We start from the raw sequence: 11,209 nt of genomic DNA on the forward strand, positions 1-11,209 counted from the left end.
GTGCCGTGAGATCTCCCATCCACATGATAATACGGTTCATTGCAAGAGAAGTGTATTGGAAGGTGTGGTTTAAAATGTAGTTGGTTACACTAGGTTTCTCTCTCTCTCTCTCTTTCTCTCTCTCTCTCTCTCTCAAAAAAGAAAGAGAGAGCGGTTGTCAAGTCATTCAGCACCCAAGCCTAATTTCCCGACCAGCTTCAGAGAGCCCAGGGGGGTGAAGGGGGAAGAGGAGGGAGGGGAGGGGGTGAGGGGGGAGAGAGGGAGAAGGGGAGGGGAGTTGGGGGTAAGGGGGAGGGGGTTCAGCCTTTGACATGGTGATGGCCAGGGAGGAGCCTCTTTTTTTACACACTGGGGGTCGCAATTAAGTCCCCACGGCCGAAGGTGCTGATGCTCAAAGTACATTAGATATACAGTGACTTTGTAGTGAGATTAGGGCGACATTGTTGTGAGATTACGGTGATATAGTGAGATTAAGTTGAGATTACGGTGGCAGCACGGTTACATTTACTTGTGACATTAACCCCATTATTATAGTGATTTTTTTTTTTTAACTACATGCGTGGGGTGCCCTAACGTTACGGTGACAATGTAATGATTTTTTTTTTTTTTTAAGACAGCAGTTTCGGTACGACTTCAATTCTCTTCAGGTATGTCCATAGCTAATGAGGTATGCCTTTGCTTCCTGCATATTTCATTAGCGAACGCTTCTGACTGCCACGCCACGCACAGCGACGCTACCCACTGCCACACTTCACGCTAACACCTCACCTTGCCACAAACAACCACGTCATACTTTCACACAATACACTGCCACATCTCATGCTTACACACCACACACTACCACACCTGACACTACCTCACCTCACACTGCCACAACACACTGCACCACACCACACCACACTACACACGCTTCCACACCTTCCATCACCCAGAGACCTTCCAAACACCACGTACAACATTTATCCACTTCAGCTATAAGTTCTGTTGATAACTCTTGCCAGTAAACGAAATTTCAGTTTGTGGAGTACGGAATCCGCTTTGCACAATCTTTAAGCATCTTAGGGTTTGGCGTGTTATTAGGTTGTCAGTTGCTTAGTAAAATAGTGGTCTGTCGCAGTATTTTATGTAGTACTGAGAGAGAAAGAGAGAGAGAGAGAGAGAGAGAGAGAGAGAGAGAGAGAGAGAAACTCAAAGTCGAAGAAGAAGAGGTACATGAAAGTCAAAACTAAGAAGTTAAAAACCAAAGAGTGATAACATTTCTTTCTGCCAGTCTCAAATTTCTTTCTGTCAGTCTCAGTTGACCCCATGAGACCGAGTGGGATGGAACCAGACCAGAGACAGGGGAGCATAGGGAACAAGGCCTGGGGGAGCATGAGCATAGGCGGAGTGGGGAGCATAATTAATGGGGAGAGAGAGGGGAGAGACTTTCTGTGACTTGGGAGAGAGGAGGAGGTGGATGCAAGGGGGTGGAATGGGATAATATGAGAGGCGGGGGGGGGGGGAAGAAGAATGAGGGAGGAGGGAAAAGGAGAAAAGAGAGAGAAATGCTGGAAAGCAAAAGGGAGAAAGACAAAAGGAGAAGTAAGAACAGTCAGTCTGAAGAAAAGAAAATGAGGAGAGGAGATTGCGAAAGGCTGAGAGAAGGAAAAAGCAGAAAAGAATGAAAGGCAGGAAAAGAGAGCCGAACATCCGTATTCCATGTGGGTTTGGAGAATATATATTCCTTCTTTTTCGGCTGTTTTATATGTAACACGTTTATACTTTGACTGCAGTGGGATTTTTACAATGATCTTTTGAACCCTTACACTACGAAGACGCTATTTTCTTTTATTATAGTTTTAGTACTGCCTTATATTTAGTTACATTCACAAAAGAAGGTTTTTTCGTAAAAAGAAGTGCGGCGCCATAGAGATTTGAGATGCCATGTTTTCTCGTAATTATTCCATTTTTAGAGGAGTGTGATGCAACTATTATTAATATAACCACTGACGGTAAGAAAAATAGAATATAAACGTTATCATCCTAAAAGGGGTTGACTGTCTCCCTATACTTTAATTCACAGATAAACTAAGTTCCATCCTCCTCCTGGACGTCCTTTGGTATTATATTATTACCCAGTCCAGTATTAACGTGGCAGGGATCAAATCACGGAGGGGTAGGGTCTTGTGATCTGTTTACAAATGACGTCACTCAGCACGGGAGGATCAAATCAAGGAGAGGCAGGGTCTTGTGATCTGTTTACAAATGACGTCACTGAACACGAGAGCCAATCAGGAGCCCCGTTTACCCGTGACATCATCAGAGGAGGCTCGGCCCATTGATCAGCTGAGGGACCAAATTGCATCTCGTTCTCGAAATGGTCCTTTAGGGGGGAGACGATGGTATATTAGCGACAAACGCGATTATATCTCCATTTCTAACAGGAAAGGGTGTCGCGTCTCTCTCTCTCTCTCTCTCTCTCTCCTAGAAGCTTTCATGTGTGTGCGTGCTTGCGTGAGTACGTGTTTGTCTTTGTCCCCTGGTGGGGTGTGTGGACAGGAATAGTGGGAAGAGACATGAAATGTGATAAGTGTAGTGCGGTGTGGAGTGGAGTAGAGTAGCGTTGTACAGTAGGGTATAATTTGTGTTATGTTGAGTGGATTGGAGTGGAGTGGTAGACAGAGTGGCTGTAAATAACACAGAGTGAAGTGAAATGATTTGATGCCTGCACAGGGGTGGACTGGAATCATTAGGTAGGTGATTTCTTTGCTGATACATTTTAATCAGTACGAAAACAGGGCACAATAAAATTTACCTACACATGCACACACTTACTAATGCACGCACGCCCCCACATAGAGAGAGAGAGAGAGAGAGAGAGAGAGAGAGAGAGAGAGAGAGAGAGAGAGAGAGAGAGAGAGATCCACACTCCAACAATAATTAACAGTCTAAAATATTGACAATACACAGGCGTCGCATTTTCACCTAAACTCTTTAAACTAAACAAAAGAATTCTCAGATTCTCAGATACAGACTAACAATATAAAGAAAAAAATAGCTTGGGTTTCGAATAAAAGACTCCACAAAAAGGTTGAAGAAAACAAAAAAATGTGAAGGAAGACGGCCACAAAAGAGTCTATTCATTAGTTGAAGAAAAAATGAAGCATGTTTCAGGAGCCACAATAGAAGCTGACTGTGAGGACGGAAGAAAATAAGGAAAGTTTTTTTTTTTTTTTTTTTTTCCAGGGGAGACTAAGCATCTTTCTGTCTCGATCTTCATGGATTACGCAAGTTTAGTTTGAAGAAAGAGGAGGAAATTTTGCAGCTGAATGAAAGAGGGGAATAAGAGAGAGGAAGATGAAGTGAGAGGTGACTGCTGAAGAGAAATCAAAAGTAAGGGAAATAAAGAAAAACAAAAGGCAGAAAATGGACCTTAGAATTTGAGGGGAGATGATGATAATGATAATGATGATGATGATAAAATATTTGTTCGAGAATGCCTCTTGAAATATGATGATGATGATGATGATATATAAATTAGCCCTTTCACTGCGATGCGGTCTTTATTATTGTAACTTTTTTTTATATCTGATTGAGGGGTTAGAGAAAAAGCTTTCCCGTTAATGGAGACAGTGGAATCAGTCTCTCAGGAATTAGCAGGGAGAAAATACAGACTTTGACGTTGTTGTACTGAATGGTAATGAGGATTTGGATGTGTTTTCCTTGTGACCACCAAATTCTACCTCTGGAAATAGTTGAGAGAGAGAGAGAGAGAGAGAGAGAGAGAGAGAGAGAGAATCATCCACCTTCTCCCCTTCCATCCCCTACTGTTTTTGTCGTTCTGCCTTTGATTGTCCTTCTCTGTCCGTCTCTCTTTTTCTCTGTCTTTGTCTGTTGTTTGTCTATCCCTTTTTCTGAGCTCCTCATGCCCTCTCATTGTGTGTCTGGTTTTCTCCGTGTTCTGCCTGTCTTTTATGTGGTTGTGTTTTTTATTCTGTGCCTTTCTGTTTTCCTCAGCGTCCTTTCTATTTGTTTGTCTCATACATGGTCTTATCTTGTGTTCTATTGTGTTCAGATTTACAATTCATATTTGTTGAGCTCCAGGGAATACTATCGTGTCTTTGTATTGTTATCTCTCCTCTCCTCTCCTTTCCACGCAGAACCCTGCCTCGTCCATCTCCCGTTTTATTCCTGTTGCGTCCTATCTTTCCTCCCACTCCCTAAAACACCCTCTTTTTCTTCTCCCATATTTTCCCCTTCCGACCCTTCTCCTTCCAACCACCAAAATTCCATTCTCCTCTCACATCTCTCTGTTCTTCCTCACCGCCTTAACTCACTTCCTCTCCTTCTCCCCTCTTTACCTATCCAATCCCCTTCCTCCCCGCCACCTAAGTCCTTTTCTCCTTCCATTTCCTATCTTATCTCTGCCCTTTCCCACCCTCTTAACTTACCGCCTCCTTTCTTCCTTTTTTTCACACTGATCCCTCCCTTTTTTACCCATCGTCCTTCACTTCCTTTCCATTGTCTTCTCTTTCCGCTCCTTGGCAACACTCCTTTCCTAAACTCAGCATTGTTATTCCTCCTCCCATTCTCCCTCACTCCTCCTCCCTCCTCTCCTACCCCAGCATTCTCTCCCTTCGTCCTTCCCTTCCTCCATGCCAGCATCCTCTCACATTCATCCCTCTCTTCTCCCTAACTAAGGAGAAATTAAGAATGAGCAGTGGAGATGCAAAAAAAAAAAAAAAGAAAGAAAGAAAAAATGAAACTAAGAAATGATAAGGAAAGTGAAGCTAAAATGAAATAATAATTAATAACTAGGAAGCTAAAAAAGGAGGAAGTAAGAAAGAGCGATGAGGGGAAAAAAGGGGGGAAAAAATTAAGGTGAAGTTGTGAAGCTAAACTGAAGGAAAAGCTAATAACTTGAAAGCTAAAATGAGAGAAAATCAGAAAACCTGGTGACAAAAGAGAAAATTCATCTTGGAGGTTAGTAAGGAGGATAAAGGAAGAAACAATGAGTGGGAAGCAAAAAGTAAACATAAATGATGAGAATGATTGCACGTCCCCCCTTCTCGTCCCCACCCTCCCATTCCCCTTCCTATCTCCCCAGCCCTTCCCCCAACTCCCCACGTTCCTTCCCACGCCCTCCTTCACTCTCCTCCGCTTCTTCCCACTTCCCCACCCCCCTTCTGCACCCGCTCCTTCCCTCCCTCATCCCCTCACCTCCCCCCTCCTAAGTCCTTCTCAGCTCTTAATGCCCCTTCTTATCCTCTCCCGCATCCTGCTTCTTTTTTCTCCTCCTAGGATACACCCTCCGCCATTCTGTTTTCTCCGACCTCACGTTTCTCCATTTCTCCTCTGTTTTTCTACTATTCTTCTGAATTCTAGTTATTGTCTTTATATTCTTGATTTTTATTCGTTGTTTGAATCCTGTAATTATTTGTCTATTTTCGTTGTTATTTATATAGTTTTTTGTAAGCTCCTGTATCTCGCTTTCTCTTTAATTTCTGGTATGGCATTCTTCATTTATTTTTGCTTCCTTTTGTCTTCCTAGTGTTTCATATTTTTAACTTGCATTGATTTTATTCTATTATTTGTATTCATATTTTTACTCACGTTTTTTATGTTTCGTTTCATGATGTTCACTCTTTGGTAACCCCCTTTTTCCCTTTTTTTTAAGGCCTGTGTTCCTGCTCTTATAATTAGTCTATTGTTTTATTTTCCATTGTTTTGTCACGTATCAGCTGTTTCATACATTCTCTCAGTTTATTTTTCTTCCATCGTAGTAAGGGGTTAAGAGTGAAAGATAACCATTAAAATTCAGGTTAATGGTTCCAAACGAGTTCTTGCAATTACACAAGCTTCCAGGCCCCTGCTGTTATATGGGAGAATAATGGGTAAGATGGCAAGATTGATGGTCATTGCCTCTAGCCATTTATATTTTCGTTTATTACATAGGCCTTTTCTTGTTCTTCCTTTGCGACCGTGAGGGGTTAATCTGTTTCTTAGACAAATCATTTATTTATTTATTTTTTAGCTTTCCTAGTTCATTCTTAGTATTTTCCTGTATTTTTTGTCCTTAATTTTCTTTCAACATTCTTCTTTAAATTTTCGTTTTTTTTAATCCTTAATTCTGAATAAATTTTTTGACGTTAATTTTCCTTAAACACTTCTGTTCCATTTTCTCTTCTCAATAAACAAATGATTTAGTACATTATTTTTTTTTTCGACCTTCTGTCATTTTTTCCCTTTCGTCTAATTTTTTCCCCCTTTCGTCCATGAGTTCCATACCTTTTCAACAATTACATTAACAATATATCCTGGCCTTCATCCTCCACTTACTCTTTCCCCCTCATTATTTACTCTGCTATTCATGCAAAAATACTTTAACTTTAATGTATATATAATCGCTTCATGTTTTCTCCCTCCGAGTATTTTTATCCCCATTTCAATCCTTCAATCCTCCTCATTAGAAAACCTGCCCCGTCAATGGAAAGTCAACGTTAAGAGGATTGGGACTGAGGGAGGGGTAGGGGGAGGGGGTTGTTAGAGGGGGGGATTGAGGCTGCTAATGGGGGATTGGGTGGGATTGGCGAGGGGATGAAGATGCCTGTCTCTGCTTTTTCCTCCAAATTGTCTGTGAATGGTGTCTTGTTGCGTTTAAATTGAGAGAGAGAGAGAGAGAGAGAGAGAGAGAGAGAGAGAGAGAGAGAGAGAGAGAGAGAGAGAGAGAGATACAAATAAACAGACACACAGACTGACAGAGAGAGAGAGAGGCAAGGGAAGAGCACGGATTTTCATATATGAATTGTACATTCTCTCTCTCTCTCTGACGTAGCAGCAGAACAATTTTATTCATTTGGATTTCACTGGCATGGAAGCATCACCCATAAATTTCCATGATTTAGTATGCTTAATTAATTGTGCTAGTATTTCCGCTGATGCCTCGTGTTTTTTATTCTTATTATATTTTCATTTTATTTTTATTATTATTTTTGCTATAATATTCAGAGTTTTTAGGATTTTGGGGTGGGTGTGTTTTTAGTCATCGTTTTGAATTTTGGGTGCCTGTGTGTGTGTGTGTGTGTGTGTGTGTGTGTGTGTGTGTGTGTGTGTGTGTGTGTGTGTGTGTGTGTGTAAACAGGGACACAAGTATCTCCTCAAAGTTTGACGAATACAAAGCGGAAAAAGCGAACCATCTGAAATACACACTAATAGAGATAAGATTTTCACTGTATTTCGCTAGTTGTTAATTTTCTTCAGACAGAACTGGGAAGATTTTTTTTTTTTTCAGAGTATACAGTTTTAATCATTTTTTTTCTCTTTCTTTTTTTCAGGTAAGTGTCATGGCCTGCTGCTGCTGTTGATGATGATGATGATGCTGAACTGAGTGAGTGTTAATTTGCGAGTTTTGTATTTTCTTTCTCTTTTTTTTTTCATTGTCTTGGTGGAAAAAGACAATTGAGGGATAAGTTAATATTGGTAGGACACGATTCCTTTAAGTAATTGGAAGATAAGTCAATATTGATAACGCTCCCTCACCCTCCGCTTCTGATAAAATAGAGCCAGACCGTCGTGGTGGCCAATCAGGGTTAGTGTTTACATCCCATGGCCATTCAGATACAAGAAGGCAAATATTGATGAGCTAGGTATCTTTGGCTAATTGATAAGAATCCCCCTTCCTCAGAGATACCGGATTGTTATTACTGAGACGCCAGTTGGAAGTTAAAATTGATAAGCTCGATATCATTAGTTAATTGGAAGATAAGGTCAATATTGATAAGACTCGCCCTCCCCCTCAACGATGCCGGAGAGTTACTATAGAAAAGTCAGTTGGAAATTAAGTTAAAATTGACAAGCTCGATATCTTCGGTTACAATAATTGGAAGATAGTCAATATTGATAAGACCCGACCTCCCCCTTCCCGAATCAGGACACTAACTAAGCAGGCCGTCATGTTGGCCAGTCTTGCCCCACCTGCCGTCCAGTGCATCATGGTGTGCCAGTAAACATTGGCTGTGCTCTAGGCGGCCCTGGGATCGCTAACGAGCCGGCACAGGACGTTACTTAGTTATGACGCTGCAGTAAAGGGGTGGGGGAAACATCTACCACAGCCTCATACCCTTGTTTAAAATGGAAATTGCTGAATCTGCTGTCCTCTGCTTTGTTCTGCTCAGCTCTGGTCTGCTTTCCTCTCCTCTCCTCTCCTCTCCTCTCTTTTCTTTGACATTCTCGTCTTTTCTCCCCATCTTTTCTCCTGTCATCTCCCTTCCCCTCTTCTCTCTTGTCCCCACTCTTCTGTCTTCTCTTCTCTTCTCCCTTCCCCCTCCAGTCCTTTCTTTTTCTTTCCTTTCCCCTCCTGTTCTTCTCCTTGCTGCAGTCAAGGGGCGGCTGCCACACCGTGGGAAACATCCAGGAACGCCACCTTTCTTGCAGAGAGAAATTCCTGCCTTCTTCTCTCCTCTCTTCTTTCCTTCCGTATAGTTTCCTTGCCCCTCGTATTCTCCACTGTCTTTGTCTTTCTTCCTTCATTTCCCTTCCTTTTCCGTGCAGTTTTTTCCTTCTTGTCTTCTACTATTTTTTCTCTCCTGTCCTCATCCCAGTCTCCCCTATCCTCGCCGTTTCTTGTCCTTTCTTATTCTGTCCATTCTTCTCTCCTTTCGTCTTTTCTCTTCTCTCTCCTCTATCCACTTTATTCTCGCCTGTGCTCCTTTCAGTGCTGTAACAAACGTATTAGTGATTATGATAACACTGACTACGATGATGATGATGATGATGATGATGTTTACTGGACTCTAGCAGACCCAGACCCAGACAAACCTCTGTGACTGCAGTAGGCCACCCCTCCCTTGTGGTGAGGTTCGGGCGGAGAGATAGCGTACAAGTTGCAGTGATTAATTAACAAACAAGACGTAGATACTGGGAGGGAAGGATGCTCAATGGCAGATGATTGGATGGAGAGTAAACACTGGAATTCCTTAAAATGCGCGAATATACTTCTAATTCCCCTCTGTATGATATTTATTTCTGACTGCCTTGGCCACATCTCATTAGGTCTCTACCTAATCTTGAGACGATACAGGAAAAAAAAAAAAAAATCGACTCAGCTTCGCATACCTTCCAGAATACACGATCACACTTGCATACCAACTCGACTTCGTGAATTTCTACTTAATGATGAGTGTAATTATCGTGGGGTCGTTAATACAGACTGTTCTTTGGCTGGGGAGTCTCTGGATGCTCGTCTTTTTATCAGAGTCGTGGAGAGTAATGAAGGAGTGGGAGTGTTGGAGTGGAGGAGGTGGGATTGTGCGGGTTTTAATCATGGAGTAATGAGGATTGAGGGATTGATATTTGTTATTGCTATTGCCGTTATTGTTATTGTTATTGTTATTATTATTATTATCATTATTATTATTATTATTATTATTATTATTATTATTATTATTGTAGTTCAAGCTAATGTAGTTCAACATCTCACTCCCTTCTCATTACGTACTGTCTCTCTCCTCCTCCAAGCTTCCACTTATTTCTATTCCTTCACTACATCCACCTCGATGACCTTCCCTCTCTCTCTCTCTCTCTCTCTCTCTCTCTCTCTCTCTCTCTCTTTCTTTCTCGCCATCCCTGACCTTTCTCTTCCTCCTTTTCTCCCTTCTCGGTCCCTTCCTTTTTAACTTGCCACCCCCTCCCCTTGCTGTCACATGCACACAGGTTTCTCTCCCTCTTTCCTTCGCTCCCTTTCTCTTCGCCACTCTCTTTCCCTTCCATCTCTCTCTCCCTTCTCCTTTTCCATTCTTCCTGTTTAAGCTGCATTCATTCGCTCCTCTATGTTCCTCATTTTCTTTTTCCAGTTCTTCCTGCTCCTCTTCCTTCCTCTTCCTTTCCCTTCATCCCATTCTCCCTCTTCCTCCTTTCTTTCTTTTTCTCAATTTCCCTATTCCTCCCACACTTTTCCACCAATCCTGGTACTCACCCCAATTTCCATTTTATCCTTAAATTTTCCTTTTTTCTTTTCTCTACATCATCTGCCTCTCTGATCTTCTTCCTATTTCTCCTTCCCGCCCTCCTTCTTCCTTCGTGATTCATTCTCTCCCTCTTTCGACACTTAACCTCTCCACCCCTCACCGCTCCAGTCACACAAAATGCCCCGTAACATTGCCTGCTTTCTTATACCCGCCGCTTTTCTTATACGTAGAGTTTTTGCCTTTGTTAGTCTCATCTCCCCTTTCTGTATCTCTCACAATCCCCCCATCTCTCTCTCTCTCTCTCTCTCTCCTTCGATCCTTCCTTCTCCCTATTCCTCCTTCCTTTCCTTCGTTCCTTCCTTCTGCCTATTCCTTCTTCCTTCTCCCTCCCTACTCCCTTCCTCCACACTTAACCCAATCGCCCTCCCCCCCTCCCCCCACCCTCAAATACACGCACCCAGCCCTGCCTCAGCATATGCATGAAATTCCTCACTTCCTTCCTCTCCCTCCCTCAACTTCCTCCCTCTCTCCCTCAGCTTCCTCTGCCCCTCCCTCACTACCTCACCATACTACCTCCCCCCTACCTTCTTTCCCTCCTGCTCTCCCTTCCCCTCGTCTGTCCTTCCTTGTCACAGCTACCTATTCCTTTCTCCCTCACTCCATTTTTTAACCTTCCTTTCTTCCCCCTTCCATTACCCTAGCCACCATTCTCTCGCCTTTCCTCCCCTCCTGTAATCTCTCTCTCTCTCTCTCTCTTTTACTCTTCGTTTCTCTCAGTACCCTTATACCATTCTCCTCTTCATCATCTTTCTTTCCTTTTCCCTCTTCCTCCCTTCTTCCCTGCCTCTCCCCTTCCTCCTTCCCCACCTTTCTCCTCCCTCCATCCCTACTTCTCTTCTCCCTCCTTCACCTCTCCTCTCCCTCCTTCTCCACCACTCCCCTCCCCCACACTTAACCCTCCCCCACCCTCAAATGCGCCCAACCCAGCCCTGCCCTGGCATATGCATGAAATACCTCACTTTCAAATGGCCGAGGAGAACATAAAAGTGCAATAAAACGTGCGTCAGAATAGTATTTGGCCGCCGTGTATATATATTTGCGACGTCCCCACTCTTATTTATGTGGGTAAAAAAAGATTAAAAAAAAAATAAAGGAGTTGGCAATTATGAAAGGGGAAATAACTGGTGGAAAAGTTGAGAGGGGTTTTCAGGTGTGTAAAAAAATAGGAAAAATTGCCTATAGAAAGGTATGCGTGGGAGTAGTGT

The sequence above is a fragment of the Coenobita brevimanus genome, chromosome 91 (genome assembly GCF_032717465.1).
Source record: "Coenobita brevimanus isolate Jiangsu-jjx chromosome 91, ASM3271746v2, whole genome shotgun sequence".
NCBI classification, from domain to species: Eukaryota; Metazoa; Arthropoda; class Malacostraca; order Decapoda; family Coenobitidae; genus Coenobita; species Coenobita brevimanus.